Source organism: Mustela lutreola, chromosome 5 (assembly GCF_030435805.1).
Source record: "Mustela lutreola isolate mMusLut2 chromosome 5, mMusLut2.pri, whole genome shotgun sequence".
In the NCBI taxonomy this organism is placed as follows: Eukaryota; Metazoa; Chordata; class Mammalia; order Carnivora; family Mustelidae; genus Mustela; species Mustela lutreola.
The window spans coordinates 119,188,447-119,203,303 of NC_081294.1; the positions used below are offsets into that span (position 1 = coordinate 119,188,447).

The 14,857-nt window shown below is 36.1% G+C and overlaps 1 protein-coding gene and 1 long non-coding RNA gene across 4 annotated transcripts in view; one reads left to right on the forward strand and one right to left on the reverse strand.

Annotated features, from left to right (window-relative positions):
* LOC131832466 (uncharacterized) overlaps nt 1-14,857 on the forward strand; it is a 151,630-nt gene that overhangs the window by 49,152 nt on the left and 87,621 nt on the right. The window contains exon 2 of the long non-coding RNA XR_009354066.1: nt 14,013-14,084. This is a non-coding gene — a long non-coding RNA (uncharacterized LOC131832466). The remainder of the gene's footprint in view (nt 1-14,012; nt 14,085-14,857) is intronic.
* Nucleotides 1-14,857, reverse strand: part of KIAA0825 (KIAA0825 ortholog) — a 410,058-nt gene that overhangs the window by 19,243 nt on the left and 375,958 nt on the right. The gene's annotated exons all lie outside the window — the stretch shown is intronic.

A 14,857-nucleotide genomic window follows, 5' to 3' on the forward strand; every position in this document is an offset into this window, starting at 1 on the left:
AGCCAACTATATAAACCAATTAATAACAAAATCAAAGAAACACATCAACAATAATACAATAATAGTAGGTGACTTTAACACTCCCCTCACTGAAATGGACAGGTCATCCAAGCAAAAGATCAGCAAGGAAATAAAGGCCTTAAACGACACACTGGACCAGATGGACATCACGGATATATTCAGAATATTTCATCCCAAAGCAACAGAATACACATTCTTCTCTAGTGCACATGGAACATTCTCCAGAATAGATCACATCCTCGGTCCTAAATCAGGACTCAACCGGTATCAAAAGATTGGGATCATTCCCTGCATATTTTCAGACCACAATGCTCTAAAGCTAGAACTCAACCACAAAAGGAAGTTTGGAAAGAACCCAAATACATGGAGACTAAATAGTATCCTTCTAAAGAATGAATGGGTCAACCGGGAAATTAAAGAAGAATTGAAAAAAATCATGGAAACAAATGATAATGAAAATACAACGGTTCAAAATCTGTGTGACACAACAAAGGCAGTCCTGAGAGGAAAATATATAGCGGTACAAGCCTTTCTCAAGAAACAAGAAAGGTCTCAGGTACACAACCTAACCTTACACCTAAAGGAGCTGGAGAAAGAACAAGAAAGAAACCCTAAGCCCAGCAGGAGAAGAGAAATCATAAAGATCAGAGCAGAAATCAATGAAATAGAAACCAAAAAAACAATAGAACAAATCAACGAAACTAGGAGCTGGTTCTTTGAAAGAATTAATAAAATTGATAAACCCCTGGCCCGACTTATCAAAAAGAAAAGAGAAAGGACCCAAATAAATAAAATCATGAATGAAAGAGGAGAGATCACAACTAACACCAAAGAAATACAAACTATTATAAGAACATACTATGAGCAACTCTACGGCAATAAATTTGACAATCTGGAAGAAATGGATGCATTCCTAGAAACAAATAAACTACCACAACTGAACCAGGAAGAAATAGAAAGCCTGAACAGACCCATAACCAGTAAGGAGATTGAAACAGTCATTAAAAATCTCCAAACAAACAAAAGCCCAGGGCCAGACAGCTTCCCGGGGGAATTCTACCAAACATTTAAAGAAGAACTAATTCCTATTCTCCTGAAACTGTTCCAAAAAATAGAAATGGAAGGAAAACTTCCAAACTCATTTTATGAGGCCAGCATCACCTTGATCCCAAAACCAGACAAGGATCCCACCAAAAAAGAGAGCTATAGACCGATATCCTTGATGAACACAGATGCGAAAATACTCAACAAAATACTAGCCAATAGGATTCAACAGTACATTAAAAAGATCATTCACCACGACCAAGTGGGATTTATTCCAGGGCTGCAAGGTTGGTTCAACATCCGCAAATCAGTCAATGTGATACAACACATCAATAAAAGAAAGAACAAGAACCATATGATACTCTCAATAGATGCTGAAAAAGCATTTGACAAAGTACAGCATCCCTTCCTGATCAAAACTCTTCAAAGTGTAGGGATAGAGGGCACATACCTCAATATCATCAAAGCCATCTATGAAAAACCCACCGCAAATATCATTCTCAATGGAGAAAAACTGAAAGCTTTTCCGCTAAGGTCAGGAACACGGCAGGGATGTCCATTATCACCACTGCTATTCAACATTGTACTAGAGGTCCTAGCCTCAGCAATCAGACAACAAAAGGAAATTAAAGGCATCCAAATCGGCAAGGAAGAAGTCAAACTATCACTCTTCGCAGATGATATGATACTATATGTGGAAAACCCAAAAGACTCCACTCCAAAACTGCTAGAACTTATACAGGAATTCAGTAAAGTGTCAGGATATAAAATCAATGCACAAAAATCAGTTGCATTTCTCTACACCAACAGCAAGACAGAAGAAAGACAAATTAAGGAGTCAATCCCATTTACAATTGCATCCAAAACCATAAGATACCTAGGAATAAACCTAACCAAAGAGACACAGAATCTATACTCAGAAAACTATAAAGTACTCATGAAAGAAATTGAGGAAGACACAAAGAAATGGAAAAATATTCCATGCTCCTGGATTGGAAGAATAAATATTGTGAAAATGTCTATGCTACCTAAAGCAATCTACACATTTAATGCAATTCCTATCAAAGTACCATCCATCTTTTTCAAAGAAATGGAACAAATAATGCTAAAATTTATATGGAACCAGAAAAGACCTCGAATAGCCAAAGGGATATTGAAAAAGAAAGCCAACGTTGGTGGCATCACAATTCCGGACTTCAAGCTCTATTACAAAGCTGTCATCATCAAGACAGCATGGTACTGGCACAAGAACAGACACATAGATCAATGGAACAGAATAGAGAGCCCAGAAATAGACCCTCAAATCTATGGTCAACTAATCTTCGACAAAGCAGGAAAGAATGTCCAATGGAAATAAGACAGCCTCTTCAATAAATGGTGCTGGGAAAATTGGACAGCCACATGCAGAAAAATGAAATTGGACCATTTCCTTACACCACACACAAAAATAGACTCAAAATGGATGAAGGACCTCAATGTGCGAAAGGAATCCATCAAAATCCTTGAGGAGAACACGGGCAGCAACCTCTTCGACCTCTGCCGCAGCAACATCTTCCTAGGAACAACGCAAAAGGCAAGGGAAGCAAAGGAAAAAATGAACTATTGGGATTTCATCAAGATCAAAAGCTTTTGCACAGCAAAGGAAACAGTTAACAAAATCAAAAGACAACTGACAGAATGGGAGAAGATATTTGCAAACGACATATCAGATAAAGGACTAGTGTCCAGAATCTATAAAGAACTTAGCAAACTCAACACCCAAAGAATAAATAATCCAATCAAGAAATGGGCAGAGGACATGAACAGACATTTCTGCAAAGAAGACATCCAGATGGCGAACAGACACATGAAAAAGTGCTCCATATCACTCGGCATCAGGGAAATACAAATCAAAACCACAATGAGATATCACCTCACACCAGTCAGAATGGCTAAAATCAACAAGTCAGGAAATGACAGATGCTGGCGAGGATGCGGAGAAAGGGGAACCCTCCTACACTGATGGTGGGAATGCAAGCTGGTGCAACCTCTCTGGAAAACAGCATGGAGGTTCCTCAAAATGTTGAAAATAGAACTGCCCTATGACCCAGCAATTGCACTATTGGGTATTTACCCTAAAGATACAAATGTAGTGATCCAAAGGGGCACGTGCACCCGAATGTTTATAGCAGCAATGTCCACAATAGCCAAACTATGGAAAGAACCTAGATGTCCATCAACAGATGAATGGATCAAGAAGATGTGGTATATATACACAATGGAATACTATGCAGCCATCAAAAGAAATGAAATCTTGCCATTTGCAACAACATGGATGGAACTAGAGCGTATCATGCTTAGCGAAATAAGTCAAGCAGAGAAAGACAACTATCATATGATCTCCCTGATATGAGGAAGTGGTGATGCAACATGGGGGCTTAAGTGGGTAGGAGAAGAATAAATGAAACAAGATGGGATAGGGAGGGAGACAAACCATAAGTGACTCTTAATCTCACAAAACAAACTGAGGGTTGCTGGGGGGAGGGCGTTAGGGAGAAGGGGGTGGGATTATGGACATTGGGGAGGGGATGTGCTTTGGTGAGTGCTGTGAAGTGTGTAAACCTGGTGATTCACAGACCTGTACCCCTGGGGATAAAAATATATGTTTATTAAAAAAAAAAAAAAGTTCAAAAAAAATAATAAAAAAATTAAAAAAAAAAAACTTATTTCTAAATTTAGTCATTCGCTGAAGCTAATCAAGGTTTGCTAGTTCGGGGAGAATTCATTAGGAAAAGGAAAAGCATTAAGGAAACTCATCCACAAAAGAAGGTAAAAAACAGCTAAGAATACCATTATTTGTACTGTTTAATAAATTCATATTTAAAGACAAATTTTTAAAAAGATTTTATTTATATTTTATTTATTTGACAGACAGAGATCACAAGTAGGCAGAGAGGCAGGCAGAGAGAGAGGAGGAAGAGGCTCCCTGCTGAGCAGAGAGCCCAATGGGAGGCTTGATCCCAGGACCCTGAGATCATGACCTGAGCTGAAGGCAGAGGCTTTAACCCACTGAGCTACCCAGGTGCCCTGAGATTTTATTTATTTATTTATTTATTTTTAAAGATTTTGTGTTTATTTAACAAAGAGAGAGATCACAAGCAGGCAGAGAGACAGGCAGACAGAGAGGGTGAAGCAGGCTCCTCGCCAAGCAGAGAGCCCGACATGGGGCTTGATCCCAGGATCCTGAGATCATGACCCGAGCCGAAGGCAGAGGCTTAACCCACTGAGCCACCCAGGTGCCCCAGATTTTATTTTTAATATTATAGTTTTCCATGAACTGTAAAGGATATTTAGTTTTTATAGAATACTATAAGTGGCAGTTACATCTTTGCATTTGGAAATTATGTAACGTAGGCTTAGAATAAGCAAATGGAATTATTTCAACTCTCCACAAATTATTCTGACTTAATACTTTAATCTCCAGAAAATGTTTATCTTTACCAAAATTACATTAGTTTGTTAATACAGTATACTACTTAGAACTCCTGAAGTCCAATGTTACATACATAATATATACTATATAGACATACAATAAAAATATCTGTTAGAAATAATGTATTTTAGGGGTGCCTCCGTGCCTCAGCTGGTTAAGCATCTGCCTTTGGCTCCGGTCATGATCCCAGCGTCCTGGGATTGAGCCCTGAATTGGGCTCTCTGCTCAGTGGGAGTCTGCTTCTCCCTCTCCCTCAGTGAGATCTCTCACTTTTGCTCTCTCTCAAAAAAATAAATAAAATCTTTTAAAAAAATGTATTTTAAATATGTAAAGTAGTTATACCTATGAAAATCCATACTCAATACTGTTAAATATCAATGCTTGCCATCATGAATTAGAAGTTTGGTTACTGGGGAACCTGGGTGGCTCAGTGGGTTCAAGCCTCTGCCTTCAGCTCAGGTCATGATCCCAGGGTCCTGGGATCAAGCCCAGCATTGGGCTCTCTGCTCAGCATGGAGCCTGCTTCCTCCTCTCTCTCTGCCTGCCTCTCTGCCTACTTGTGATCTCTCTCTGTCAAATAAATAAATAGAATCTTAAAAAAAAAGTTTGGTTACTTGCTTCAGCCAAGAATTTGTTATATGATGAAGATAACTAGCTATAGGTCCAGTTTATGTAGCTATTTCTCCAAGAATTCAAATGAATGTTCTTTTTGTAAGGTAGTTGATTTCTTTTACTGCTACTAATGCAGTAAAAGGAATCTTTCCAAGCTCAGGAACAAGCAGCAAAACCCTTAATTTGAATTTATAGCCTTCAGAGACAATCTGCAACACAACTTAACTGTCCAAGCAATTTATTTTAATTAATGTGATTTGTTCTATATATTTAAGCAGGAGAGTTATATACCAACAAATGGGACAACTAAGAATGCTAACAGTAACATTTTAAATAGTTATGGCTTACGGAAAACATAAATGGAAGCATAGCCATCAGTAGTTATGGAAGCTGAACTTTTCTGTAATCAGTAAATCATCCATATCTTCTTAGAGACTTCATTTCCACTAGTGGATTTTTTTTAATTATAAGAGTTTAGATTAAAGGCCAAGGTCACACTATTTGCCCAGCATTTAGTGCTGATGTAAAAGAAATGCCCTCTGCTAAGAGAAGTGTCAGGAATACTATATATTGCCAGAGCACAATGCTGATTTTTATTAGAGTAATGTATAATTTAATGAATCAAAAGAAAAAAAAAGTTTTTTTAAGTTAAATTTGATACATCTGAAAATATTCAGATTGTTCTCTAGACATGTAGTGTCTATTCCATTTATAAAACTATTATGTTAAAAGGTACTTAACCTGTGTCAAACAACCCTATTCTTGCTCTGAAAATATTTTAAAACGTTCTCTTGGGGCGCCTGGGTGGCTCAGTGGGTTAAAACCTCTGCCTTCGGCTCAGGTCATGATCCCAGGGTCCTGGGATCAAGCCCCAAATCAGCTCTCTACTCAGCGGGGAGCCTACTTCCTTCTCTCTCTGCCTGCCTCTCTGCCTACTTGTGATCTCTGTCTGTCAAATAAATAAATAAAATCTTAAAAAAAAAAAAAAAGTCCTCTTTTCAGCCAAAGGAAATAATTACATATTTACAACCCCAAAACTTCCAAAACTTGAGTGCATTTGTACTAACTTTTGTAAAGCTGATGGCAGGCAACACAAGGGCAAGGATTGCACTAACCACTTCTGGAGATAACAATCTGAATGAAAACTTTTAGAAATTCACAGTCCATCAGGTAAAGATCCTAGTTTGCAAGCTTTGTTATTTAAATTAATAGCAATATCATATTTAGTAAAAGATTTGAAATAGGGGCCTAGTTCATATTTTGCTTGAAATTGGCTAAGAATTTAGAAAGATTAGAACTGCTCTAGAATCTAGGAGAAAATGAAAGCTCTACATGGTTAATGCCATTACTCTTCATTTAGTCACTGCCTGTATGTTTATATTCATATAGCTTTCAGGGGCGCCTGGCTGGGTTAGTTGGTTGAGAGTCTGACTTTGGCTTAGGTCATGATCCAGGAGTCCTGGGACCGAGCCCTACATCAGGCTCCCTGCTTAGTAGGAGGCCTGTTTCTCTCTCTCCCACTCCCCCCTGCCTGTGCTCTTTCTCTCTGTCAAATAAATGAATGAATAATCTTAAAATTTTTTTTTCATTTCATTCATTTAGTAATCAAAGTATTTACCAAATGCCTGCTATGTGCTGGCACTGTGGAGGTGTGGAGCCTATAATAATAATAGCTAATACTTATTTAACAATTTCAATGTGGTAGGCAGTGTTCTAAGTACTCTGCATATATTAATTCATTTAGCCTTCACAACAACTTTTATTCTTGCTACAGACCAATAGTTACCCAAGGTCACACAATTGTTTAGTGATGGGAGCCAGTACTCTAACCCAAGCAGTTGGCTCCATAGTTAATGCTCTTACCCACTATACTATAGTACATCTGCGGTAACCTCTGTTTCTGTGTCTGTCTCCCATAACATTAAATGTTAGCTTCTCTTGTGGAGATCCCACTTGAACATCTTATGTCCACTCTGCATATGTCAAAAAATTAATTGATAGGGTGAAAAATAGCCATCTCTTTGTATTCCATATGCCAGGCCAGGATTGGAATAACTGATTTAAGTATAGTGTAGAACCTCTTGAGTTGAGATGTCATCATTTTTGCAGTCGTGGCAGAGTAGAAGACTCTCAAAATAACTCCAGTTACCTCAGCTCCTTAGGGACGATGGAACCACTTCCTCACTTCCTTTCCTAATCCCTGGGGAAGGAACTAGTAAGAAATACTGCTTCCTGTAACTTCATGCTGGCATCAAAAAGATTGAGAGGCATGATAAACAAGATCTTTACCCTCAAAGAACTATTCAAATGGAGATCAAAGTTACTCCAAGAATACTTTTCATCCCGTGGCCATTTAGTAAGCTCTCTGGTGGTACCCTCTTTAATAGCCACAGAAAATATGGAGTATATCATGTGTCCAGACTTGGTCACTCTTTACAAGATTTTTGGCTTTGTCTCTTCTTACTGTTTCACTTTAGAATATTTAACATGATATCACTACTGCAATGTGGGACTCTCATAGATGAATTTTAATAATTTATCACTTGAACTTTTGAGAGATACTCTCTATATGTTAAAAAAAAAAAAAAAAAGAATCAAAAGACAAAACAAGGCCAACACTTCAACCAACGTGAGTGAAAGCTTTGGCAAGATGTATAAAAGTAACACTAAGTCCAAGATAAATTGAAACTCTAAGCACATTTTGCTTGCATTCCTTCCTTGTTTCTAATTTAATAAATGTTTCCCAGAATGAAGTTTGAAAAAAATATATATATATATTTAAAATGCTTACTTATTCCCTTTTGGGTTCTATGTCAATTGTGTACATTTCATAAATATAAACATAAGACATATTTGCTAAGGAATTACATTTGTTGATGTGGCAGCCTCGTGGCTTAAAGTATGAAAAATTCATACCTTGTCAATTATGAATTGCATTTTCTCCCATTTGTATAAATATGGAACTTGTTTGAGTACTAGCTAAAAATGTACGTGATACTATTTCAGATGTGAGTATTGCTTAAAAAAAAAAAAAAAAAAGCCTCACCCTGCCTTAAGAGGTCAAACAACATCTAAAAACTATAATCCTTATAAATAAATTTTAAAAAATCTGCCCTTTGCTCATTTCTTCATCTTTCTTATTATTATATCCAATTACCAACCCTATCAGTCCATTTCCTTTGATTTATCTTTCATTCCAATGAGTGTGATAATAGAAAGGCAGCATGAGTACCCTTTAATACTTATGGATTTTTTCAAATTTAAACATCTTCCTTGCTAAGCAGAATTTATGCACTGACTAACTCCCACAGCTATCACCCTGGATGCCCTCTTCCTATTTCATTACCATTTTGTGGATGAACATATCATTGGTATGGTATTTATCTTGATAGATAGTGAAAAAGGTCTTGCTCTAAAAAGCTATGCCATGTTTCTAGCCCTTGTTTATGAGGCATTTTCCAGCAGAGTTGCCTATACTAAATGGGGGTCCAACTCAGATCATTGCTATTTTCCCTGAGTAAAATGCTATATATGCTGTCAATTTAATTAGAAACTGGCCCTTTGTTCTATCTTCCCAATCATGTTACCCATTATCTCTCACACCCTAAAATCATATCCCCCAGTGAATAGGCTGTTTCTCCAAACATGCTTATCTCATTGCTTCCAGATAACTATCTGTGACTCTTTTTCCCTTTCAACTGCTTATAGTCATTTGAACACCTGTCATCACAGCTTCAGGTGTGATTATATCTAATAATACTTGATGTTTGCAGTGGGTGCCCCACAGTTACCGCCACATACAGAAATTTCTGACTGACATTTCCAGAGCTTTTTGGCATTAGAGTAAGTCAAGTACTGTGTTACCTCTTTCTGTGACGTCCTGGTGAATAACTCAACACAATCAGCTAGTATCTTGAAAGAAGGCCTTATTATTTTGGGGAGCCTTCATAGCCCCACAGTACTGCCCTTTATTCCTCTCTTCTGATGTTATCTCCCTAATTTAAATTCTAATATCAGTGTATCAATTGACTAATATTCAAGTTAAGTTCCTAAAGGAGTCCATTTGTTGACCAAATTAAATAACTTTCTTTAGCCACACAAATTTAAGGTTGAATGATTTCCTTTTATTTTCTTTCTTTCTTTCTTTCTTTCTTTCTTTTCAGGGAAATAGCTAGGAAGCATTAAAATATGCTAGGACACTAAGATATTTACTAAACAAAATCATTCTAGTTTTTTCTGCTTGCTCAGCTATTCTATTTGCCATAACCCATGAATTTGGTGCAAACGCAGCAAGTCTAATTTAGTTATGGGCAGTTGATATTCAGAAGCCATCTTCCTTGATGTCTGAATTTTTGTGATGAGTTCCTTCCACTATATTACAATTCTGATTTCCCATCAAATTTATTAAGCTTTCTCTTCTGTTAAAATCCATCATCTGTCCAGCAATAGGCAGTAAAACCAATAATGTCTATTGATGTTTAATATGCCTAACTTTTTTGTAAATTAAGTTATTAAAAACAAAGTCTTTGCCAGTCCTTTCATTTATAGATGATAAGGTATACTCAGGAAGATCTGACCTGACAATTCAGAATTATTTTAAAAATGCCTGTCATGGGCCAGTTCTTTAACATTAGCCAGAAGATGAACTCTTCTGGAAGAATACTTTGGGAATATAGTACATTAATGACCCAGTGGGATAAACACTTGACCAATAAAAGACTGCATTTGAAAAATTGCTTTTTCTTAACTTGAGCATGCTTTATACAACATAAACAGAGTCATTACTGCTGAGATATGCTGCATCTCTAATTTCATTTTCACAAAACTTCAACATACCTCCATAGAATCCAGATTAGTTTTCTCAGTAAATAACTATGACATTACCATTATTAGTGTTCATAGGAACTCCCTCTTTAAAAGCACAACAGGGAAATTACTATACAGTATCTCCACCCCCAACAAACACATAAAAATACAAATACACACACACCCATAGATAATAAAACATTAAAAAATGATAAGAATAATCAAGAAAATGCTATATCTGCATCTGTGATTTAGCTATTTGACCAACTTTAACTAATTTTGTGATATTTCATTATTTTTAAAATATAGGAAAATATTAGCAATCAAATATTATGAGAAAAGTGTCAACCTAATTATGAAATGAAATTAAGATGTCAAGCAGTAGAATACTGTGAATCATTAATCTTAAATTCTGTATTATATAGAAGCAAAAAAGATTCCAGAGAAAAGGCTCAGACTGCATGCTATGAAATATTTCACTTTAACATGTTCCTAGATTCTTTTCTGGATTTTTTTCCTTTTCTAATAACTCAAATTTTTAATAACTAGAGTTCGATCCTTATTCATTTGCTACAAGCCTAGCACAGCCTGTGGGACCTGAAAATTGATTTGATGAAGTACAACCAATCTTTTTATAGAGAGTGGCCATTTCTAAGGTCCCCTAAGCTCTCCTAAGCTTTGAAATTCTTGGTGCTGTGTTGTGGAATCCATTAATATCACAGAGGGAAAGTGAAGAAAGATAGTAATGCAGGGATCTAGGTACATATGCTTTAAGCCATGATGCTGTCTATGGTCAAATGGGTGGGTATTATAATTTCCTAGGCAATGGTAAATAACTAGTCCAGTCTCCTTTCAAAAGTGACTAAGCTACTTCGTGAATGTGTCTTAGAAGCTATACAAATTTCATAAAACAGATTACTGAACAAAATATTGATATATAGAAACAAATGGTTTTGCAGTGTCTGCTATGAGTAAAGCAATATATTAGGCACAGGGGATAACAGTGAATATGACAATTATTGCCTCTTCTTTTGTGGAACTTATATCTGTGGCAAAGATATTTTGGACAGGTAATCAAATTAGTTATAGTACTGCAAAAGTTAACATTCAGGTTCTTTATATTTCTATAATTTTATAGTTTTTCTATATGGATCCTGCATATTTTGGTTAGGGTTATTCCTAGAGATTTTATGGTGTATAGATATTAGTATTATTCAGAGAATTTTTTCTACTATATCTTCTTTTCTTATTGGCATGTTGACTTTTTAAAATATTTTTCTAATATTTCACAGCCTTACAGATTCTGTTTAGAAAGATTTTACAAGGCATTTTTGGATTTTCTAAGAAATATTCTCTGCAGTTACTAATGACTTTTCCCTTTTCCTCTCCAGCAGTTAGTCCATTATTTCTGATTTGTGTGTTACTGCACTAGCCAGAAATTCTAGAATAATGCTGAATAATGAGATTGGGGATTCCATCCCTCCTTGATTTTATGAGTTCAGTTTTATAATTACTATTACATGATGTGATCTGTCTTTTTAGATATCCTTTTTTATCAGAAGGAAGTATCCTTCCTTCCCTCATTTTTTTTTTCTTATGATTTTGTTTGTTAGGAATGCTTTTTTCCCCCTAAGTTCTTAAATATTATCTGTCTCTCAGTTGGATAAAGTACCATTTCAAGTAATTTTTTTTTTTTTCAAGAGGAGCATTTGGTGCTACAATTGTAAAATTCTTCAGTAATTAAGAATTCTGCTATCATCACATATAAATGGGATCTAGAAGGGCATACAATTCTTAGTTTACAAGTTTTCTCCTTAAAATGCCATAGACAGGTGGAAATGCAGTTGTACCGACACTTGGGGAAGTGTTTTGGCAGTTTATTAAAAAGTTAAACATACATCTACCATATAATCCAGCCATCCCACTCCTAGATGTCTACTTAAGATTAAGGGAAATACACATTTACACCAAACCCTGTAAACAAGTGTTTATGGTAGCTTTATTCACATAGCCCAAAACGTAAACTAACCAAGTGTCCTTAAACCATTCCATACAATGGAATATGGCTCAGTTCATACAACAGGTTGGGTGAATTTTAAATGCATTTTCCTAAGTGAAAGAATGAATACCTTATATGATCTAAAGAAGACAGTAGTTGTGTGTTGTGTGATTTGGTTTTACATGGTAGTCTTTAAAAATACTCTTAAAAAGGCAAAAGTACAGGGAGGAAAACCTATCAGTGGTTGCCAAGAGTTGTGAGTGGGAGGAGAGATTATCCGTAAAGGGATAACTGTTGTTTTGGAGGATGATGAAACTGTTCTGTAGGGAACTATAATGATGGGCATATGACTCCATGCAGAACTGTAGACAACTAAGGGTGGATTTTATTGTATGAAAACAACAAAAGCAACTAGGATATGGGGGAAAATATGGAATGTAGATGGTGACAAAAGTAACTATATTACAAATGAATCCCATAACTACACTGAGGGGAGAAGGGAGCTGAGTGAAATAACTCTGGAAAGCAAACAGCATTTTGACTGAATATTCTGCTTAAGTATGGAGGTTGAGTTAACAAATTATAGAAAATGGGAGTTGTGTTCCTTCAGAGAAGGAAGTTATGAAAAAGAGGCTAGAATGAGCTGCATCGTGTATGAAAATTGGAAGTATCAGTATGAACTTACTCTTTTTAATTGCATGTGAACGATAGAGAAATGACCTCTGATATGTATATATGCAGGGGCTAATATCCATACTTGTATTTCCTAGGTTCATCTACTGAAGGTCTAGAAGGTGTTTGAGTAGCAATGAGCAAAGCCAGCATCTAAATCTTGGTTTCTAAATTCCATTCTCCAACGAAAGAAACAGGACTCCTTGGGATAATACCTGGGTGGGGCAGGGAGAACAATGGGAGTGTATCAAAAGGGCATGTGAGCCATCCTGAAAAAGTTGCCAGCTGCCAAAGCTAGAACAGCTTGAGCAACAAAATAACAATAGCATTGGATTATAATCAAATAATTAAGTTTTAATGAATGTATGCCAATATAATTAATTTTAATGAATGTATACTAATAGAAACAACTGAATAAATGGGGAAGAAGTGACAACTCTCCCTTAAATAACAATGACAATTAATAAATATGAGGGATTGGGGGAAACAGAAATTATCATTAAAACGCCACAGTAATAATTGCCACACAATGGATGCTAAAATTAGTGGGTACAAAAATAGCATATTTGCATTAGCTCAAAGTATCTCCCCCAAATATTTTTAAAAAAGGAAAAATAGTAAAAACGGTAGAGAATCCTAACAAACCCTAGCTTAATTAAGTGACGGTAACATTGCCAGTAATAAGACATACTGATACTCTTTAATCCGTGATGTGATACACTGAGAGGGGCACACAGCCTTTACGATCTTCCTTCCCAATAATGCATAGTCTTAAACTAATCACAAGAAAGCATCAGAGAAACCCAAATTGCAGCAGAGTCTACAAAATAACTGACTGTGAATCTTCAGAAGTATTAAAAAGAAACCTTCAGAAGTATTCAGAGTCAAAGATTCAGGAACTGCCACAAATTGGGGGAGATGGAGACATGAAAACTAAATGCAGCATGGGATCCAGAAACAATAGAAGAACATTAGTAGAAAAAGTTTTGAAATCTGCAAAAGGGTATCTACTTTAGTGTAATAGTAGTGTCCCAAGGTTAATGTCTTAGTATTGATAAATGTTCTTTAGTTATATAAGATGTTGAACAATAGGGGACTCTGAGAGAAGAAAAAAAATGCTGTATATATGCCATCATTTCGTGGCTCCACTGCTTCAAACAAGTTTGAGGCTAACCTAATCTTTGTCCCTTTTTAAAACCTGCTTTACTTTTTTCCTGCATGGATGCTTTAAATCTGTCTCTTGAAACTGAGTCCCATGTTATCATTAATTTGATTTTCTTTAGTGCCAATTTAAATAATTCTTCCTGCCCTCAGATGTTATTACCCACTTCCATTTTCACTCTGGCCTCTTGTTATATATCATTGTTTCTCTTTTTTGCCTTACAGATTGTAACCTAGGGCTTTCACAGTTTGTTCACAGAGGCTATGCCTCGCATCTACTGAGGATCTATCAGCAGAGTGAGTGTTCTAACATTTTTGTCTGATCTCCACATTAAGGTTATAAAACCTTTCTGTCTCTCTCTCTCTCTGTGTGTGTGTGTGTGTGTGTGTGTGTGTGTGTGTGTGTGTGTGTTTCCAGAGTGGTTTTTACTGTTCCCTAAGCTAGAGCCTCTTTTCAGAAGCATCATTTGGGTTCTTTGGATCATTCATCTTCAAAGTAGACCATTTTAATCATCTTGTGATTCGTGGAAAACCACTGACAACAGGTATACTGATTAAATTTGAAGTTGGAGTTTCATTGGGTAGTTGGAAGAGATTTTATTAGGCAATGTCAGCTAGAGCCCATTTTAAATCACGAGCTACCTATTCAAAATGTCTGTGTTTTCAAATTACTGATTTTAGCAGTGTCTCTCAAGATACTTCTTTTGAGGAAGGATATGTGCATTGTAAGCATTATGTCTGGACTCTCTATACTCCAGAATCAGAAAAAAGAACGTGAAGCAATAATTTATATTTCACAGGATAATTAAAGTAAGAAATTTGGTATTTCTCCATGAAGAGAATTATGAAGTTAGATAGTGGCCTGGAAACTGGTGAAGCTGATTGCAAAATGAATACTTAAAAGCCCCTCTGATTTAATATGCTCTTGTTTCCATTCCCTTTATTCTTTACAAAGACAAAGAGTCCTCTGTAAATATTGCTTTAAGGATTATCAGGCTTCAATTTTCAAATTCATCTGAAGGCCATAATTTAAACCATAATATTGGCTTTGCAAATGCAAACAGTGATTG